The 16,567-nt window shown below is 39.7% G+C and overlaps 1 long non-coding RNA gene across 1 annotated transcript; it reads left to right on the top strand.

Moving 5' to 3' along the window:
- The first annotated feature begins 11,676 nt into the window (after positions 1-11,676).
- On the top strand, positions 11,677-15,923 carry LOC121134340. The gene is made up of 4 exons (XR_005871429.1): positions 11,677-11,717; positions 13,350-13,429; positions 15,437-15,511; positions 15,882-15,923. It is a non-coding gene; the product is annotated as an uncharacterized LOC121134340 (long non-coding RNA).
- The last annotated feature ends 644 nt before the right edge of the window (positions 15,924-16,567 follow it).

Here is a 16,567-nt window from a genome sequence, read left to right as displayed (position 1 = left end):
TCCCATGCTCATAGATTGGAAGAGTTAACACTATAGAAACAGCTATGTTACCAAAGCAACCTACAGATTCAATGCAATCTCCATCAAAATTTCAATTTCATTTCTCAGAGAAAGAGAAAAATATCCTAAAATATATATACAAGCACAGAAGACTCCAGAATACTAAAGCAATACTGAGAAAAAAAGTGAAAAGTTTTGCCATACACAATTCCAAGTTACCCTGTAGACAAGGACAGCATGGTAGTTGTCACAAAACCAGAAATATGGGCTAGTGGGACATAACAGAGGACCCAAAAGTAAACCCAACTGGTACAGAAACCTGATTATTGATAAAGATGCTAAAATACATATATTGGAGAAAAGATAACCTCTTGAGACCGTGATGCTACCAAAACTGAGTATTGACATAATGAAGGATGAAAGCAGATTTCTCTCACATGCACTGGATGTAAATCAATTCCAGATGTGTCAAAAGTCCTAACATAATACCTGAAACACTAAAACGGATAGCAAAAGAAGTAGAGGAAACTGTCCAAAGACATGGTGAGACGCAAGCACTCTTTGAACAGAACTCCACTTGCTCAGGAAATAATATCAACAATTCACAAATAAGATTTCATGAAACTAAAAGCTTCTACACAGCAAAAGAAACATTTAATAGGATTAAGAGGCAGCTTACAGCCGGGCGTTGGTGGCGCACGCCTTTAATCCCAGCACTAGGGAGGCAGAGGCAGGCGGATCTCTGTGAGTTCGAGACCAGCCTGGACTACCAAGGGAGTTCCAGGACAGCCTCCAAAGCCACAGAGAAACCCTGTCTCGAAAAAAAAAAAAAAAAAAAAAAAAAAAAAAGAGGCAGCTTACAAAATGGAAGAAAATAGTTTCTAGTTACATGTGGTCATCTGAATGAAAATGGCCCCCATAGACTGCTGGTGAGAATGTAAACTAGTCCACTCACTATGGGAATCAATATGAAGAATTCTCAAAATGCAAATATGTCATATGAATGTGTGTACATACAAGAATAAAGGTATGTCAATTATTCAAAAATGAATACAAATAGAGATAATTCAATTAAGCTAATTCAGTCTCAGAGATACAAATATTACGTTTGTTTTCTCTGATTTGTGAGTCCTAGACTTTATAGATACATAAAATCATATATGCACAGGTAGCCTGAAAGCAGGAAAAATTTGTGGAGAACAAAAATGACTAATGTAAGGAAGAAGAGTGAAGACAGATAACAATAACATAGCACTGGAGAAACTAAAATCACTTCCACTAAAATCACAGACCATGTATATTGTTCATTACATACTTGAAGGAAAATAACCCTACACAATCCTGCATGATAAACTTTTAATTAAATACAAAAACGATGCAGAAAATATAAAAACGAAGAAGAACACATTAAAAGGTTTCCATCAAAAACAATAAAAAGAAGCAGATTAACAAGGTAAGGAGATGAATACATGACCTGGAAAGGATATCAGTAATTATGGAGAGAAAGTTACTAAAACAGACAGGAAAATCAACACTATGGATGGAAAAGTTAGCAACAGAAATGAGAGATTTGGCAAGAAAACTGAAATTTAAAATATACATAGCCAGGCATGATGCTGCATGCCTTTAATTCCAGCATTCAGGAGGCAAAGGCAGGTGGATCTTTGTGAGTTTGGAGCCAGCCTGGTTTACAGAGAGAGTTCCTGGATAGTTAGGGTTGTTACACAGAGAAACCTTGTCTCAAAAAAAGTGTGGGGTGTGTGTGTGTGTGTGTAAATGTTGGTCATGAAAAGCTCAAAGACTCCAATAAAATCACAAGTGAAAGCATCACCAATCCTTTCTCCACTAAGTAAAAGAAAGAATATCACTAATGAAAGCCAAGGCTAAGGAAATCATATACCCAAACATAAAGGAAAAATGAGAATGAGCACAATCTCCAAGAACTCTAGGGTATGACCAAGAGACTAAGCACACAAGAATCCATAGTAGATGAAGCTAAACACACACACACACCATCTTGTCGACAGAAGTTTTTGTCCAGCCTGGTCCCACAGCTGTTTAATCCCAAATAAACACACAGAGGCTTGTATTAATTATAAACCGTTTGGCCCATTGTTCAGGCTCCTTATTGGCTAGCTCTCTCTTAATATTAACCCATTTCTATTAATTTGTAATCTCCACATGGTCTTGGATTACGGTGATGCCCCTCTGTTGCTTCCTCAGCAGCTGCATGACGTCTCCCTGAATCCACCTACTACCTTTCTCTATCTCTATTTGGATTTCCCATCTGGCTAAATCCTGCCTGATCATTGGCTGAAATAGCTTTATTCATCAACCAATTAGAAAAACATATATTCACAACACACAGAAGGACATCTTCCTTCATTCAGAATAAGACAACTATTGGAGTAATCTCTGTTATGTGCCATTACCCTTTCTGAACATTTAGTATGTGTTTTTTACTTAATGTTGCTCTTGCTAGTTATAGGTCTAAATTTGTGTGTGTTTTTCCATTTCTTTCTCTTGGACTATACTTGATATTTGTTATCATTGTACATAATTTTTGTATCAGATTAAAACCTTCTTATTTAGGCAAAAAAAGGAAATAATAGTGGCATCTTGTTCCACCAGTGGACTTGGGGTAGTGACCACAACTTAGGATGTGGCTTCAGTGTATGGGGACATGACCTATTATAAGGAAGAGAAGGGGCCGGCTCATGCTCTCTTGGGTTGTGGTTGGAGCATCCTGAAGGGCAGAAGCTGCATCTCCAGGAGCAGGAAGACTACAGTGGTTATTTACCATCATTGTGAGAATGCTCCCCAAATAAATACCTGTTACTTCTTTATCTGGGTATTTGTGAACTTCCTTTAACCCAACTTTACCATCTATTTAATGAAAATACAGCAGAGCATTTCAAAAACCTAGAGAAATATGAAATTCAAATACAAGATGCATTTAGAACCCCCAAACAGATAGGACTATAAAATAACTTCTTCATGACATGTGACAGCCTAGATGGCAAAATACAAAGCAATGGAACTATAAACTAGAAAGGAAAAACACCAACTCACTCACAAAGTCAAACACCTAAGAATAACTTTCAGTTTCTGGAAGCACCCCTTAAATCCAGGAAAGCATGGAATGAAATATTTCAGTTCCTGAAGTAAATAACCACCAACTAAGATGTTATCTTTAAGTGGAGTTATCTATAACACTTGTTGGATGAATAAGGACATTTCATGACAAGGAAGGACAGCCATAGCACTCCATTACCACTAAGCCGCCACTACAGCAGGTACTTAGAGGAGTACTATACACAGTAGTGAAAGAGAGATGGTTTCATTTATGAGAGCACAAGGGAAAAAATGAGTTTTATGGGAGGAAGAGTTGAAGAACAGGCAGGAAAGAATCCATCATGTCTGAAACACTAAACTAGCAAACCTTTTATACCTACAAGGGAGAAAAAAGAATAAATAATAATCCAACCAACAAGAAAAGTAATCAACAAAATTATAGCAGTGAGTACACCTGATTCAATAATAACCTTAAATATAAATGGCCTCGACTCATGAGAAAAAGACACAGACTATCTGCCTCAATTAACACATAAGATTCAACCATCTGTTGTCTCCAAAAAACACATTTCATTGCTAACTTACCTTGACTAAGAGTCAAGGACCAAAGTCAATGTATTAAAAGACAGAGAAGTCAAAAAGAAGCTGGTATAGCTGTTCTAGTATTGAATAAAGTTATCATCACACAAAATTTATAAGAGCTAAAGAAAGCCACAACATATTTATAAGATCAACAAGTCATCAAGGTATTACAACTGTTAATATATATGATATATATTTATATGTGTGTATGTATGTGTGAGAGAGAGAGAGGAGAGAGAGATTATATATATGTATATATATATAGTGTCACAGGGCTAGAGGTTCCACAAAATAAATACCAGTGGGCAAAAAATATGTCAGCTAGGTCTTGTTATAATAACACTGGATAACTTCAATATTGTACTTTCATCCTTAGTTATATCACCTAAACTAAAAATCAATGAACAAACTAGAGAGTTTAACTACATTCCAGATGAAATGTACACATACACACTCTCTCTCACACACACACAACACACACACACACACACACACACACACACCATCCAACAGACTGCTTCTCAGCAATCTATAGAAACTTATCTAAAATGCACTATCAACCTATTTCTTACTTCATATTATTGATAAAATTGTTCACCATATCAGATCTTCATCTTCCTAACATAATCTAAGTAATTATAGTACCCACTTCATGAGTAGGATGTGTGGGGGGAGGGAAGAAAGTATAGTATTGCCACTGTTGTGACCAGCGTGAAGAAATCATTCAGTAAAGGTTGGTTTGCCTTCTGCACTGCAGATACCACCAAGCTCAATGCTTACCCCTACTGACAGGGAAGGAGTGGCAGTTCTATATGTCTCGCGGGTACCTCAAAGCCCCCTGCAGGAATCTTCAGGCTTCCAGATGTCCACAGGGCTCCTGGGAGAGGCCAGGCTACTCTTAGAACAATAGCTCTGTTCAGTCTCCTGCCAAAGATTGCTAGGGCTCCACACAGAACCTTTCACCTCAATTGCTGTAAGCCAAGTCTAAATTCAATTACTGTGAAATTAACTACACATTAAACAAAAAACTCCCAACCTGGTAGTTGTCACTGCTAATTGACTGGTTACCACTCACTGCTGCTGGCTGTCAGCAGCCAGCATGCTGACAAGGAGAGCTGTCAAGACTTCCCTGCAGGGTGGGCCGGAGCCACTGAGATTTGATTTGAACTGACAAGGCACAGCAAGCGAATATCAGAGCCTGCTTTAGGTGAGCCACACGACACTGGGGGAGCACTCACAGGATGAGCAAGGCAGCAGAGACAAGCACTGGAGGAGACACAGGGCAGGGACACACTAATGCAAGAGAAGCGTGGTCAAGAGGGGGAGATGGCCCTGAAAAGATGACATTCGGCCATAGGTTGTATGCAGGCTACTATTCAGCATTTATGATGGTAACAGCATGATAAATTTATGTTTTTTCTGACAAGTGTTCAATGAGTATTGGTTGAATAGATGAATGGATTTCATAAAATAGGAGGGGGCATCTTCCTATACATGCAGCTCCTTTTTAAGGTGCTTCTGAAATTCTACCTTCTCTCTATTCTCTATCAAGAAATCAATTTTCTGAAAGTCTAATGATGAAGATATTTTTACCAAATAGGTCCCCTTCCCTGACCCCTTGCCTCATACATACAAAGACCATATTGACTGACTTATTTGAAAAGATGTAGAAGAATCTGTCTCTGCTTGTCAAGAACAGCAGAGCACTGGCCACATCTGCCAACTTTCGAAGTGCTAGTGCTTACTACAGAGAACACAAGCAAACCAAAGAGGCCTGGTTCACAGAATGTGTGGGAGAAGGAGAAGGCAACAACATTTGTCATCCAGGCCTACCCTGCCCAGATAATCACCTGGAACTATAACCATGGCTTCCTTCCAATTTGGACTTCCTGAAAGCAGAACGAAGGACTTGGGAAGAATTCAACTGAAACTAAAGTGGGGTGGTTCATTGGGCTTGTTAAATAGTTAAATGAGACTCTATATACAACTATGGAGTCGGGCAACTACAATGAGAGTCTGTAAAGTAGGGAACCTTGGAAGAATGGGAATCATGAAACTCTTATTTTTAGTACAATGCAGGAATGATGAAAGGATTTTTGTAAGTGGGTGTAAAAGATTCCTGCATATGCTCTTATTTTGAATGCTCAGTCCCCCATCTTACAACAAACACTATTTTGAAGGTTATGGAGCCTTAAGGAGGTAGGGTCTGGCCTCATGGTACTCAGTTAATCACTGGTAGCAGGAGTGGGGGACTGAAGTTTACATATATTTCTCTGTTTCCTGCCTGCCAACATGTGAAAAGCCATCATGGATTCATCAACTTCCACTGGCATGCCTTCCCAACTATGGTGGACTATGACCCTCTAAGACTCTGATCCCCCACCACCACCATCACTCCCCTCCCTGCCAAAAAACATCCTTTATTGTTCTCTACCAGCTATTTTGTCACAATGACAAGAGAAGTAACTAGGACAAGGATTCTGGACACTTCCCAGGCCCTTGACACAGAAAACAAATTTCAGACTTCTACTTCTAAATCTAGTCTCCAACCCCAAGCCATATTGAAAAGAACAATGTTGTGGCCTGTTCTGTTCTGCAGAACCTCCCTAAGACTGTTGATCATAACTAACTCCTCCATGTCCTCCTCTTTAGGAAGGACACAGGCTGAACATGAGCTCAGTGACCAGGTGGTAAATGCTACCAAGACATCACCTTGTTATGTCACATTTACTGTTGTCCCCCCTCCCCAGGCAAAGGTCAAACATTTACTAATTGCTAATGATTAAAAGTATTGTGCTAACTGATGCTAACTGCGGTGACATTTCTCTAATTAGTTTGAGAGCCTAAAGTGATGCTCAGGATAGCCAAAGCTACAAAGCATAGCAGGGCTGTGTCTGAAGGTTGAAATAAATCCAGTTTTCTAAATTTAGCTGAAGCAGCAGCCAAGAAGTATCCATGGTAATGAAGGCTCCAAGTGTGTGTGCTTCTGTTGACTTTGGGAGTGAGGGGTTGAGGCCCTCCACACTCAGAGCTGCCCTGCTGTCCAGCTCTCCAGTGCTTCACAAGTCCATGCCAGTCTCTAAAAGAGGTCCTCAATGTCAGCATCCTCTAGCAGATGAGAGACTATGAATGGCTCCTCAATTTCCCAAACCTGAGTTGACAACTCACAAAAACTGAACAGTGACCCAAGCCATCTGGAAACCAGCAATAAAAATGCTATCAATCTTCTCAAAGTGTAACCTAGTGTGATGATACATACCTATAATCTCCATACATGGGAGAGAGAAGCAAGAGGATTTTGAATTCAAGGGAAACTCAGGCCAACCTATGCTACATAGTGAGACCAGCCCGTGACTCAAGACAATTAAATGAAATCAATACTGAATAAATAATAGTTTCTTCCCGGGAGATGGACCTAGGTCTCTATAAACTGTTTTGTTTTGTTTAATGATTTATTTTGTTGCTTTTTGGAAGATGGTATTATTTTCTTTTTTACTTCTTTGTTCAATGAGGAAAATGTTATATATGAGTTAAGTTCTAAAACCAGTGCCCAATATCACTTCATGACATTTTAGCTCACTTTTCTCCTTCTATGCCTTGAATTCCTTCTCCTTCATCTCTGTTGTTCATTTTTCTCTGGTTCTTTCAGCACTGGACACTGTCACTAAATGAATTGTTAACCTGAATAAGGCTTTACTTAGGGCTGCCTCCCTATGATTTTGAATTTTAGACTAAAGGTTTCCTCCATCCATCATAAACTACTATCTAAACAGGCTATGACTTACTACTGTAACAGATAACCAAGTTCTGGTCAATCTGAGAAGCCAAGCTTCCTGAACCATCTTTGATCAATCTGAGGATCACAAAGTAAATAAGATTAAAAAGAAATAAAAAATGGGCCAGAAACACGGCTCAACAGAAAAAAGTATTTGCAGTCAACCCTTACAATCTGAATCGGATGTCTGGAAGGAAGAAAATTGACTTCAGAAAGTTACCCCATACACATACACAAAAAATGTAATTTAGTTTTTAATGAATAAAATTAAATCATAAGACCTACCAAGTACATTTGCTGTAATTTCCTCTACTAACTGTGCAGACAAGGGGGTTCATACTCAAACACACCAAAGCTCAAGTAGGCCAGGAAAATGTGTGAAATCAGTAATTCCAAGACAACAGTGAGAGGTCAGACCTATGGTAACCTTGAACAGGCCAAAGCCAAAGTCATTTACACATGATTTTAAAAGAAATCTTGGACAAATTAGTCTGCTGCTAAATTGAGCCAGCTGGTTTCCATCCAGACTCTACACCAGTTAATTGCCAAGCCTTGGGTTTGTGGATTCTAATTAGTACAGCATATTTAACTCAACTCCACTATACAAATTTCTATGGTAAATCCATTCATCCAAACATCCGAGAAACAAATATAAGAACACAAAGCGGCACAGACATTAAAATGCACCAATTACCTTTCACGACTGAAAGATGTTCCCCAGCACTGGGGAGAGGCTCCTGGCCCTGATCATCCCAGGGATTGCCTGCATTTAAGAAGTGGGTGACTCGGAGTATAAAGAGCAGTTTTCACTATTAGCAACTTAGAATTCTGGAAAGCTATTCAAAACTAGAGCTCCTTGAGATGTCTACGCTGGCTACCCATAGCCCTAAATCTCCCCCTGCTTCTCTCCTATTTTTCTACATTTTCACCACAGTTTTATTTTGTCAGTTGGTAATGATCCATAAACCTCCTCACTGTTAAACTACATCTCAAAGTCTGCTTCCTAAAACTAGACAGAATAACCCCAAATCCAGATGTTTTCTCCTCCTTCCACAGGTGATTGTCCTGTAAACCCTATGGGTTATTTTGGTCCCACTTTGGAAACAATGGTCCAAACTTGGGCTGCCCTGAAAATCCTAGAATAGTGAAAACATCCAAAACGGAAGTTGCAAATTTGATTATGCTTAGGTTAACTGAGAAGGTAAGCATTTGAAATTAATTCATTTTAATTCAATTTAAATAATACCATATAACAGGAACAACTAGTTTAAGTCTAAACTGTTTGCATCCCAGCTGGGCAGAGTGACAAGTAGTGGGCTGTTGTCAGTCGCTTCTTCACTGTGAGAAATGAAACTCACAGCACTGGATAAAATATGTATGACAAGGAATCATTTAATTATCCTAAGTTGTAAAAAAAAATTTTTTAACTTCCTTATGTCTTATGAAACATTCAAGAGCATGGCCAGAGCATTCCTTTGAGCTGCAGACATCAGCTGTCTCTGTGAGTCAGTCAGGGCAGGTGCTTAAGGGGCAGAGACCTGGCCTGCCATCTACTTTGGTTTGATCAGTTAAATTCTGTCACCAGTGAACAATCCCTGATCAAACAGTGAGTTTCTTCCTGCACATACTAAGCCTTGACTTAAGAGATCTGATTAAGGATCCACAGCTCCCACCCCGGAAAAAAAGCAGCAGCTAAACCCAGCCATTTTCTCTCAGCAGCTACCTAGTAACTCAGTGGGCTCCTGGGGACAGAGAGGGACTCTAAGGACCTCTAAAACCCAAATGCAGTTGCCTTGTGATTCTGAAGGACTGGGTTTAAGCGAATACCAAAGAAAACCTATCCCTGTCTATGTAAGAAGTCCATCTTCCTTCCTCCTCTCAGCCCCTGCCCCCTGTTTGAAATTACTTCCTGCTATATGATTATCAGAAGCTAATAGGAGATACTCTCGGGTCTAGGAAGCAACAGATACCACTGTGGCCTGGGGACAGTGGAGTGATTTGAGGTGTTAATGCACCATCTAGTCCTCTAGAGAAAGGTTAACGCTTGGGCTCGAATCACATGTGAAAATGAAGCAGTGGCCTGGTTGTTGCCCCTTGTGGACATTTCTCCACAGTGTAGAAGCCTGGCCCAGCTGGTGACTGTAGTTCATCAAAGCTATGGCAAGAGAACACGGAGCCTGTAAAGTTAACACACTTCCTCACTTTCCCCTAAAAGTGGCCATTAAGCTATGTGTGAATAAAAACTCCTTAAAGGCAAGGAATGAATACAGGATTTCCAGTTTCCTATTTCAAAAATGGGCTACCTCGGAGCATGCTAACCCTTAGTCCATAGTGCCCTCCCCCCCTTCTACCCTGGGAGAATTTTAATTTGACTTCTGTAGTGCCTCTATTCAGTTAGCAGTAAGTATGTGTCTTCTGAGTGCTAAGCCACCCTTCAAAAAACATGCCCTGTCCATGTCTGTAGAGAAGACAGGCATGTGAAAACTGTACTCTTTCAGAACGAATAAATTCTAAAGAAATCACTGAACAGGCAGGAGTAGATTGCCTTGAGCAAGATAGGAATGATTCCTGAGTGAGTCTAGGGAATCCAGGAAGTTTGGTGGGGGCAGAGGTAAAGAGACTGCCAAGGCAACACTCTTTGAGTTATGGTTTGATAATAAATTCCCAAACAGGAGGCGCCATTCATGCCAGCATTTATCAGTACCCATGCAAACCTGCATTTGAACACTTACCACTACCCCACATCTCCTAGTACTGATAGCATATCCATTCTCTGCACCGTATTTGTCTGCTTACATGTGTGGTTGCACAGTGTGTTCCTGTTCATGTACATTCCATTTTTCCCTTCATGGTTCTATTTTATACATTTCTTGAAGTGTTATCTTTTAAAAGTCAGAGTGCAACTTGCCATGTTTTTTTTTCTTGGTCACATGATGGGAATCACATGAGGAGATGAACTTTAAAGGCATGAACCCTAACTACCTAAGAAGAAGGACTCCTACTCTCCTTTGATGTGAAATACGAATCTGAAACAAATTTTTGTAGTATTGCATCAATGGAATTTGGGAAGGCTGTTTCGGTTTTTTGGGTTTTTGGTTTTTTTGTTGTTTTTTGGGTTTCTCTTTGGGGGTGGTGTTATTTTTTTAACTTCAATGAACTTTTTTAAAGATTAAATTAGAAACAAGCTTGCTTCAGAGTCAATCCTTGCTCCCTCTCCCTCACACCAGGCTCTTCAGAACCCCACCAAATCCCCACTCCATTCTCCAGTATAGAGATCCTCCATGGGGGATCTCCAGAGTCTGTCATTTCATCCAGGGCAGGGCCTAGGCCCTTCCCCAAGAGTCCAGGCTGAGAGAGCATCCCTCATTGTGGGATGGGCACACAAAGTCCATTTGTATGCCAGGGATAAGTACTACCCAAGGCCCCATAGATCCTAGGCCTCCTCACTGACACCCACATTCAGGGGGTCTGGATCAGTCCCATGCTGGCCTCCCAGCCATCAGTCTGGGGTCCAAGAGCACCCCCTTGTTCAGGTCAGCTGTTTCTGTGGGTTTCACCAGCCCACTTTGCTCATCAGTCCTCCCTCTCTGTCACTGGATTCCAGGAGTTCAGTTCAGTATGTAGCTGTGGGTGTTTGTCTCTGCTTCCATCAGTCACTGGATGAAGGTTCTTTTTCCCAGAATCTCTAGCAATGGGATTGTAGCCTAGCACTCCTCTGATCCATGTCTAAAATCCATATATGAGTGAGTAAATAGCATGTTTGTCTTTTTGTGACTGGGTTACCTCACTCAGGATGGTTTCTTCTAGTGCCATCCATTTGCCTGCAAATTTCAAGATTCCATTGGTTTTTTCTGCTGAATAGTACTCCATTGTGTAAATGTACCACATTTTCTCTATCCACTCTTCAGTTAAGGGGCATCTAGGTTGCTTCCAGGTTCTGGCTATTACAAATAATGCTGCAATGAATATAGTGGAACAGACGTCCTTGTTGTATGAATGTGCATCTTTTGGGTATATGCCTAACAGGGGAATTGCTGGGTCTTGAGGTAGACTGATTCCCATTTCCTGAGAAATCTCCATACTGATTTCCAATGTTCCCTTTTCTCCACATCCTCGCCAGCATAAATTGTCATTGGTTGTTGGGGAAGTCCTGTGTATATGTCAATAAAGCATTGTTGGCCAATAGGGAAGCAAGATATGTGGGACTAGGAGTCCAGGAGGATGCTGGGAAGGAGGGAGTCAAGATGTAACTGCCATAGGGATAAGAAGCCCGGAAAGTTCTCCGGTAAGAGAAACACTTAGATTAACAATTATGGGATAAATACTTAAGTCAGAGCTAGCCAGTAAGAAACAGGCAAGGCCAACAGCTTCATAATTAATATAGCCTCCTGTGTGTTTATTTGGGACTGATGTGACTCTGGAACCAGGCTGGCGGAAAGGCTTCTCTCTACAATTGGTGTTTTTTATTCAGCCATTCTGACAGGAGTAAGATGGTATCTCAGAATGGTTTTGAGTTGCATTTCCCTGATGGCTAGGGATGTTGAGCACTTTCTTAAGTGTCTCTCAGCCATTTTAGACTCCTCTATTGAGAATTCCCTACTTAGTTCTGTACCCTACTTTTTAATTGGCTCCTTTGGTGTTTTGGAGACTTGCTTCTTGAGTTCTTTGTAAAATTTGGAGATCAGCCCTCTGTCAGATATGGGGTTAGTGAATATCTTTTCCCATTCTGTGGGCTGTAGTTTTGTCTTGTTGACTGTGTCCTTTGCCTTACAGAAGCTTCTCAGTTCCAGGAGGTCCCACTTATTAATTGTTGATCTCAGTGTCTGTGCTACAGGAGTTATGTTCAGGAAGCAGTCTCCTGTATCAATTCGTTCAAGGGTACCCCCATTTTTTTCTAAGTATGGCTGGATTTATGTTGAAGTCTTTGATCCATTTGGACTTAAAGTTTTGTGCATGGCAATAGACATAGATCTATCTGCAGTCTTCTACATGCCAGCATCCAGTTATGCCAGCACCATTTGTTGAAGATGCTTTCTTTTTTCCATTGTATAATTTTAGCTTCTTTGTCAAAGATCAGGTGTTCATACATGTATGGGTTAATATCAGGGTGCTCAATTCAATTCCATGGGTCTACCTGTCTATTTTTGTGCCAATACCCAAGCTGTTTTCAGGACTATAGCCCTGTAATAGAGCTTGGAGTCAGTGGGGAGGACGGGTTCTTACTGCCCCATGATCTTGCCTAGCTCACAATTACAATGTATTAGGATCCCCATGAGATTGTGAGAGTACTTAAAACAGAAGTTACACATATAGTTTGTATTTCTGGTACTACCATATAACATGCAGTGAGCAAATGTTTGTTGGATAGTATACAAGTGTGACTAGCCTTTTTTCAAAGTAGCTTGGTAGTAATTTAATTCTAATGTGATTTTTTAAAAGTGAAAAATTGCTGATAAAATTGAGCTCTGCTGATAGTTAAGATGGGAAATGATCATTGGAGAATCAATGGAAGCAGCATCTTTGAATGTAATGTCAATCATGTGCATAAGATATAGTAATGCACAATAATGTTTGTAAAAATGGCCCAGTTATTTGCTTTTAATGCTTACTTGCATTGAATACAAATGCAAGAAAAGAAAAGAAAAAAAAGTTTAATGCCATGCAGGATCACATCCATTATTTTTGTAATTGTGTCTCTAACTGACACTAGGGGGGAATGAGCACCACATTCTCAAACCAAGAAGAAAGATCAGTAATTAGAGAAAGAATCAATTCCTTAAAGGCTTTAAATTTGGAATCAACTCAATTACTTCCCCCTTGAAAAACTATATCCATTATTTGAAAGCACTTCTCAAGCTTCTTAGTCATCCTATTTATACTTTATCTTCAATTACTTTTCTCATTGTATTTTGCATAGAATACATTTCCAATTTCCTGCTTAATTCCCTATCTACACCCCTGGGTATCTGAGGCTAGTCATCTCAACGTGGAACATATGTAAGTAATAATGCAATGTACTCTCCTACATGTTTCAGGGACAAATATTTGTTCCTCATTACTCCTTGTGGTATCCACTTATTGGAACCAGGTCTTTGCTGGGAGGCACAAGGAGAATCTGTCATAAATTTTAAAAGGGTGTCCTTTTCCAGCATATTTCTGTGAAAAGAAGGCTTTAATGATGTCAGTCTTTTAGTACAACTTCAATTTACATTTCACTGAGGAAGATGAATCACTGTGAATTCCAATTAAAAGGTTATTACTCAAGCCAGTGTTAGGAAAAGCTAATTGCTATAATAACTAGACCTAAACTGTGAGGTTCAAAGCAATAGGAAGGCATCTTGCTTATTACTGAATGGTGTTTGGGAACATTCAGAATACAGCCACCTCTTCTCCGACAGGTCATTCCCAGGTTCTCTTTACCGTCCATTGGCTTTTGGTCACTCAACCAGTGGCAAGAAAGTTTAAACATTACATAGTCGAGCCTTGCAATGACATAGTTGACAGTCTGGCAGTCATATTTAATCAAATGAGGCTATCTAGGAAAATGGACAGTGGATTTGGGGGTTTATCTGACAACCCTTATCACAACATTAAGTTGATGCACCTGTGGAATTGGAAAGACCAAGGGAAATGAAGATATGAATGAACTAACATGTAATTGGTGTACAACATCAATGCATAAAAGTTAAGTTTCAGTAGACTGGATCATATGCCCTCTCCTCTTCCAAGATCATCACTGAGTAACATAATATAATTCTTAGGATTTGTTCTTAAAGAATGGTCTGTACACTGACATGTCCCTGAAACCCTATCAGGCAGACCGGAGGATCAAAAACCAATGCTCAGGGACCATTACAGAAGAGGTGGCAGAAAAATGTTAAGAGCTGGAGAACAGGGACTTTGCTGTGAGACTGTCTCCCTGAAATGTCACAAGCTACACTCATAAAGTCTTACCAACATGACTGCCTAAACATGGACTGGACAAGAATGTCACCAAGAGACATGTAACATGGACAAAGGAAAGTTCACAGTGTCTAAACTCTACACAAAGAATTAAGGACTACTGAGAGGTGGAGAAGTAGTCTTTCCAGGGGAGAGCTCACCGACTCTTCAATACCAAATGGTCAGGCCTGAAAACATACATACAAGAAACATTATATGACTGAGCAGGTTATTGTATTTAAGAATACGCACACACACACACACACACACACACACACACACCAATTAATGAAAAAAGAGGGTATGGATTGGGGAAAAAGAGCAAGGAGGGTTTGTGGGATAATTTGAGAGGAAGAAATGATTTCATTATAATATTTAAAAAATAATTTTAAAAGCATTTTTGTAAAAACTCTAAGATATTGACTGTCTTATTCATTACCATTTTCATTAGCTATACAGAATCAATGCTGATGAAACCTGCTGGAATTTTAGCACATATCAATTCATGGGCTCACGGGTTTTTGTTTTTGTTTTTAAATTGTTGGGAAGGATATAAGAAAAAATGGATTTGCCTCAAAATCCTTGATGAAGCAGTAAAAATTTAGTTATTAAATATAATCTCTTAAAGATATATCTTCCTAATGTTGTATGTGTCAAAATGAAAACTATGTATAAAGTGTTTTTGCTGCATGTCCAAAAGTGACACTTGTCTCACAGAAAGTCTCATAAGCAGCTCTTTGAATTGTAATCTATACCAGTCACTATTGTCATTAGCCAGACTTGGTGGCACAAGTCTGGCTAATTCTAGCACTTGGAAGGCTGAGGCAGGACAATCTCAACTTTAGGGTCAGCCTACCCTACATAAAAAGATCTGTCTCCCAAATCTGTGACATTAATGATTGTTTAGGAGATAAAAGAATGCCAATATTTAGAAATGCCACATAGCTCAGTAAACAATATTTTCCAAAGATCCTAAGATCATATATGACAAGCCTGACAACATAACTGTGGGATTAGTTTTGTTTGGTTATTTTGATGGTTTTTGTTTTGTTTTGTTTTCAGACGTGATACAAGTTTCAATCATCCAAGAAGAGGGAACCTCAATTGAAAACATGTCTCTAACATATAAGCAACCCTGTAGGGCATTTTCTTGATTGATGGGAGGGTTCAGCCCAGTGTGGATAGTGCTCTCCCTTGGCAGATGATCCTGAGTTGTACAAGAAAGCAAACAGGGCTGAAGAGATGGCTCAGAGGTTAAAAGCACTGATCTCACTTCCAGAGGTCCTGAGTTCAATTCCCAGCAACCTTGTGGTGGTTTACAACCATCTGTTATGAGATCTGGTGCCCTCTTCTGGTATGCAGGTATACATGCAGGCAGAACACTGTATACATGACAAATAAGTTTAAAAAGAAGAAGTCAGGAAAGAAGGAAGCAAATCATGAAATCCAGGAGGAACAAGTCAGTAAGCAGTGTTCCTCCATGGTCTCTATATGTTTCTACCTCCAGGTTCCTGCTTTGAATTCCTGCCCTGACTTCCCTTAATAACGGACTACCATATGGAAGTGTAAGCCAAATAAATTCTTTCCCCTGCAAGTTGTTTTTGGATGGTGTTCTATCACAGAAGAAGAAAATAACTGAAACTAAACTACACATCTATAATCACGGCACTCAGGAGGCTGATGCAGAGTCAAAGCACAAGAATGCTCTTGGCTACTTGGTGATGTCCTATCTTTAAAAGTAAAATGGTGAAAGGTAAACTAGCTTGGAGTTGATGCAACAAGTAGTAAAAGCTCATTAATGTGACTTCAAGTACCACAGAGCAGCTAACTTTAAAGAAACTTTAAAGTTCTGATATTGCATCCTAACATAGTATCCACAATCAGGAAAGTGCTATTAAAATATTTCTCTTTTGCAGCAACCATGTGTGAGCCGCGTGTGCGTGCGTGTGTGCGTGTGTGTGTGTGTGTTTATGCAATAGAATTTTATTCATCTCATATCCCTTTGGTCCTGGGAAGTCCAAAAACCTGGCACCAACACTCAGCAAGGGACCCTATGTGGAATCATAGTATGGATGTCTACTTTTCTTAATATGTTTCCACTAAATCCCAAAAGCTATCTTCCACTAAGACAAGATATTTGAAAAAATGTAAAGTAATATCATTCTTAATTTATTTTTATTTATAAAGTACAAT

Source organism: Mesocricetus auratus, unplaced genomic scaffold (genome assembly GCF_017639785.1).
Source record: "Mesocricetus auratus isolate SY011 unplaced genomic scaffold, BCM_Maur_2.0 Super-Scaffold_4256, whole genome shotgun sequence".
Taxonomy (NCBI): domain Eukaryota; kingdom Metazoa; phylum Chordata; class Mammalia; order Rodentia; family Cricetidae; genus Mesocricetus; species Mesocricetus auratus.
This window is presented reverse-complemented; position numbering and strand designations above follow the sequence as displayed.